Here is a 6,000-nt window from a genome sequence, read left to right on the forward strand (position 1 = left end):
ACCTGGGTGGCTTAGTCAGTTAAACATCCGACTTCAGCTCAGGTCATGATCTCACAGTTCATGAGTTTGAGCTCTGCATCAGGTTCTGTGCTGACAGCTCGGAGCCTGGAGCCTGCTTTGGATAATGTGTCTCCCTCTCTCTCTGCCCCTCCCCCACTCGCACTCTGTGTGTGTCTTTCTCTCTGTCTCAAAAGTAAACATTTTTTACAAAGCACACAAAATAAATGGTAAATAAAAATCATTAAAAAAATAGAAGGTCATACCAAAATAGTGCAATGTTACATTTCTTTAAATGAAAATTTTAGCCCCACAAAGCATCATCTGTTCTCTCCTATAGAATTCCAATAATATAATACTCGGATCTCCTGGCAAGGTTAAGAGTATGACAGAGAGGCAAATGTTAGAATGGGTGATTTGAGGACACATTTTGCTTCCAAAAGCTGACATTTCTTAGAATACCATACATGTAAAAAGTATTGTGACTAGGAGGGCCTGGGTGGCTCAGTCGGTTAAGCATCTGACTCTTGGTTTCTGCTCAGGTCACGATCTCACAGTACATAAGATTGAGCCCCACGCTGGGTTCCGCGCTGACGGCATAGAGCCTGCTTGGGATTCTCTCTCTCCCTCTCTCTCTCTCTCTCAAAATAAATAAATAAGCTTTAAAAAAAGTATTGTGCCTATAAACTTTTTAACGCTTCTTAGCAAGACTGACTCAGTATCAACAGGGCCCTGAACGCCCACTTACAGCAGCAAATACAAAAAGCCCCATGGCTCCCATCCTGGGTCCCAGAAACATCAACCTGGACCCTCGACTCCATGGGTCAGTGCGTCCTGCTCTTGCTTTCGACTTGAGTCAGTGGATTTCTTCAAACCAGTAAGGTCTCTACATGGATACTGAGCTTTAATTCTCATGGGAGAATCATAACACTTCTCCCAATTTTCCTGATTTCTCAGCTGATTTTTCTCAGAATCCAGAATTTGGGAGTCCGTATAAATGTCCCAAGAAACGCCAGATGGGAATTCCCATGTGGGAACCCTTTCCCTTTGTTCCTTTGAGAAGCAATGACCAATTAACACAGAGCTCTCCTTCTCATCTCCACATTTCCCCTGCTCGCTGATGGTTCAGGGGCCCAGCTCAAAATTTCCCCTCCTCTGGGAATAGCCCCAGGACTGTGAAATGGGCTCTCAGTGGTTACGAACTTACTACAGAATTCTGCATTCCTGGCCCAGGAAAGGATGTCTGGCCCAGCTGGATTCTCTGTCTCTGGAATTTGAATATTGGAATCCAGACATAGAGAGACTGGGGGTCACTGTGGCTTGGCCATGTTGATAACGTGCAAGGGGGGATTACACTCATAGCTACCTGTCCCTCGTGTCCCAGGAGCTGGCCTAAACCTCCCCTTTTCTAGTCGCAGGATAGATACTTAAGATGCATCAATATCCTTCATTAAATCCTCCCATGGGTGGGGTGCCTGGGTGGCTCAGTCAGTTGGGCATCCGACTTCGGCTCAGGGCATGATCTCTCAGTCCGTGAGTTCGAGCCCCGCATCGGGCTCTGTGCTCAGAGCCTGCAGCCTGTTTCAGATTCTGTGTCTCCCTCTCTCTCTGACCCTCCCCCGTTCATGTTCTGTCTCTCTCTGTCTCAAAAATAAATAAACGCAAAAAAAAATTTTTTTTAATAAAAATTAAAAAAAATAAATCCTCCCATGGTTTAAGCAAGCCAGAACTAGTTTCCGTTGTTTTGAGTCAAAAGACCCTTAGCTAATATATTATTATGCCCCGGTCCAGTTCCTTTCATTTTCGAGGAACAGGAGGAAAAATGCCTTACTGATTTAAAAAAGAAAGAGACAACACAGGATGCCATTTATGTAGATTTCGAAACACAAAGGAATAGTCTGTACAGTTTATGACATGCACCTAGGTAGTACGTGCACAGACCCTGAACAGCATGTGCATCTACATCAAGATCATGGCTGCCGTGGGGGGCAGGGAAACATGGGCCAAGAGGAGGCACAGGTGGGGACTTGAGCAGCTATGGAAAAGCTTGATTTCCAAGGGACAGTCAAGACCCAGTTTGCCGGAGGCCATTGAGTTTACATTTGTTTACCCCGGTCTGATCTTCAATTCTCTCTCACAACAACCCCAGTGTGGATGCGAAGTTCCATGGCCACCCCTCAAGAACATTTTTTTTTTTTGATGTTTATTTATTTTTGAGACAGACAGAGATCTCGTGGGCGGGGTTGGAACAGAGAGAGAGGGAGACACAGAAACAGATGCAGGCTCCAGGCTCAGAGCTGTCAGCACACAGCCCGACGCGGGGCTCGAACTCACGAACCGCGAGATCATGACCTGAGGCGAAGTTGGACGCTCGACCAGCTGAGCCACCCAGGTGCCCCCCACTTGAGAACATTTTAAATAATTATAGAAGAAGACTTGTATTTTCCCTTTTGTTTGAAGTACTGTATAACAAAAACACTTTTAAAGTTACTCCCATATACATAAGATTGCTACCAAACCGTGAATCCTTCAAGGGCATCTTCCTCACCCAGTACTCCACGAGGATTAAGTCATTAAATTCTAGGAAGCCCTCATCAGCGGCTTACACTAAGTAAGAGAGCCACCAGCAAGGTGCTATTTTTCTTTATTTTAATCAAATTCCTGGTAACTTATTTAGGGATGTTTTAATATTTTGCACATTCACACGATTCAAAATGCCGAAAGTCAAGAAAGGTATACGATGAGGAGTTTTCCATCTCTGCCCCGGCTTAACTCCCTAGAGGCAAACAACTATTTCCAGATTTTTTAATATCCCTAAAAATATACTATATGCATGAGAACAAAGACATTGTGTGTGTGTTGCCCCGTTTGAAGTTCACAGAAACTCCTTCAAAGCCTCTTTGAAAAGATACCATTATCATTCGTATTTCACAGGATGAAATTGAGGTTTGGAGAGAGACTCCGTGGCTTGCTCAAGGTCACACAGCTAGTAAATAGCGAAACTCGGATTCAATTCTAACCCCGACGTGTACTGTCCCAAATACTGGGAAAAGTGGAAGAGGAATGAATCTACTAAATTGAGGGCGTATTTGAGGATCTGAAGAAGCAGGCACTCCCACTTCAGGCTCGCTTGGAAAGTTAAGTTGCCCAAAACTGTCTCCCCTTGTCATATGAAATTCCAGCATTTCAGATATTTACTTAGGATCTCAGCATGGTCTGCTCTTATCCTAGAGCAGGCACCGCCGGGCAGTTAATTCTCCCATGTGGGAATCAGAAGGGTTCAAGTTAACCAGGATCACCCGTGTTAACACCTGCCAGCCTGCACCCTGAGTCCCGGGCCGTCCTGCCTCACCCCCCACCCCCCCACCCCCCACCGCCCGTGTCTCAAGCCCTTGATATGGCAAAGCCTTTAACGCAGCCACATCCAAGAAAGTCCCTGGCATCCACGGGCAAGAAAAGCCATATGTGAATTCAGAAACAATGAGCCAAATTGTGTTTTTTGTCTAAAAAGGCTGTTAAGAGCTTCATTCAGGTTATATCAGAGCCAATCCATGGAACCAACAGGAAGCGGGTCCCAACAGAAATTACAAACGGAGGGAAAAAAGAAGTCAGGCCTTAGGGTGGAGAGCGCGGGTGATTGTCTCAATATGGCCTAAAATATTTGCTTCTGAGATAAATATTTGCCTGATAATTTGGGTGTTGTTTGTACAACCAGGAAAAGCAGTCAGCAGTTAGGAAAAAAAAAAAAAAAATATATATATATATATATATATATTGCTTATATTGCTGTGTGAGTCTCAGCACTGAGTTATCTGCAATTGGGAGGGAAGGCAACATTTTCAGGCAGAGTGAAGGCCTTTGTCTTGGCTGCTTATTGTAAAACCAACAGCTTCCAAGTAAAAAGTGCTAAAGTCCACGGCTGAACCATCTTTCCCATGTAGGGTTTTGGCTGCACAAAGCCCACCATTAACAACCCTTTCTGCTAAAAGCATGCCTCCCTGATGAAGAGTATCCAGAAACAAAAGGCACAGAACGAGGAGGCTTTTCCTACTAAAAAAAAAAAAGAAAAAAAAAATGCCGCTTTAGTCTAACTTGAAAAAGCCCACAACCAGTTCCTAATGAAAACCATCTGAATTCCCAGGTTTTCCCACAAGCAAGACATCGCTTAAGCTCTGTGCTCGCTCCATTCTGTATGCAGCCCACAGCCTGCCTGCAAGAAACACAGCCTGCCAGGAGAGCGACGTTCCAGCAGACCCCGATTTAGCAAGACATTTCCATAGCATACCCCCAACCAGCTGGCAATCCTCCACTGCTCTTGTGCAAAGATCTAGCTCATCTCACCGAATTTCCTGATTTAAAAGTCTAATTCATTTCACCGAAAGTGCGACACAAGGAAACGGAGTAGCCAGGCCTCTCCTGCCAGATTGCCCCAGACCAAAGCTCTTGCAAAAAAAAAAAAAAAAAAAATCCAGGTATGGATTTTATGATCCAGGTATGTTATGCAGGGGATGCTGGTCCACACTGGTCATCCATCCTGATACTCAGGCCACAGAACCTTGACTGATGGCTCTGGAGGAAAACAAGTTTATCCATTACGTCCACCACTGGGCTCACTCCTCCAGAGAAAAGAAACAATACTAACAAGTCCAATGTCTTGTCTTTATTTCATATTCTTGTGAAATAAGCACTAGAGAATACAAAGTTTAAAAATGTGACACACGTTCTCTGACAGCAAGCTACTTAGAGATCCAACGTTTACACAGCATAACCCTCCCGGACCAGGATCATGAACCTCAGCAGTCTATCCTGCAGTCCCTCCCGGGAAGAGGGAGAAGGTAAATGGGACTGCCAGTGGTCAGTAACTTAGGGAAGGAGCCCCTGAGAGAAAAGGAAGTAAATCTATTTGCTGATTATAAAAGTAATACCCACAGGGGGCGCCTGGGTGGCTCAGTTGGTTAAGCGTTCAGTTCTCGGTTTCAGCTCAGGTCATGATCTCACAGTTTGTGAGTTTGAGCCCTGAGTCAGGCTCTGCTCAGAGCCTGCTGGGGATTCTCTCACTTTTTTTCTCCCTCTCTCTCTGCTCCTCCCCTGCTCTTGACCGCACTCGCTTGCTCACTCTCTCTCTCTCTCTCTCTCTCTCTCAAAATAAATAAATAAACTTTGGGGGGCCTGGGTGGCTCAGTCAGTTAAGCTTCGGCTCAGGTCATGATCTCACGGTTCGTGAGTTTGAGCCCCGCATCAGGCTCTGGGCTGTCAGTTCAGAGCTTGCAGCCTCCTTCGGATTCTGTGTCTCCCTCTCTCTCTGCCCCTCCCCCACTCATGCTCTGTCTCTATCAAAAAATGAATAAACGTAAAAAAAATTTTTAATAAAATATGTACATACATACAAAAATTTTTCTAAAGTATGGCTTTTACACAGCTAAGCAGCCCATAATGATCTTTCCAGCTAATCATCAAGGCAAGTCTTCTTTTCTCCTTTTCTTGCACCTTTCTGGGCTCCCTCCCCCCCCCCTTTTTTTTCATTTTTACTTGTTTTATATATAAATGATAATCGACTTTCTGCAATTCCCCCATTTTTCCTATACTATTTACACGCTGGCTGCCACGGCCGCCGGGCAATCCTCAAGACCCTCAGCTTCCCTCTCGGGTTTAAACAGACAGGCATGTGCAGAAGGCATCACTACATACATCATCTACACTGCCTTCACCTTTTATCACATCTATGAGAAAACCCAGGATTGCAAACTAGAAGGAGTCTGAGCTGCGTCCACGTAGTCTCAGGAGGAAGGGAGTATCATAGGAAATCAGTTGATTTGAGCAGTGAAAAGGAACAGTCCTTCGATACCAGATCAGCCTCGGAAGGCACCGACTGCAAGTGCACACGAGGAAAATGGTCCAACAGCACCACTCACAGTAAAGAGCTGTTAAGTGCAGGGGAGTCCGTCCCTGTCAGCAAAGAAAAGCCAGCTGGGAACCTGGCTCATCCGGAAGAATGACCTCCCC

The sequence above is a fragment of the Prionailurus viverrinus genome, chromosome D4 (assembly GCF_022837055.1).
Source record: "Prionailurus viverrinus isolate Anna chromosome D4, UM_Priviv_1.0, whole genome shotgun sequence".
NCBI classification, from domain to species: domain Eukaryota; kingdom Metazoa; phylum Chordata; class Mammalia; order Carnivora; family Felidae; genus Prionailurus; species Prionailurus viverrinus.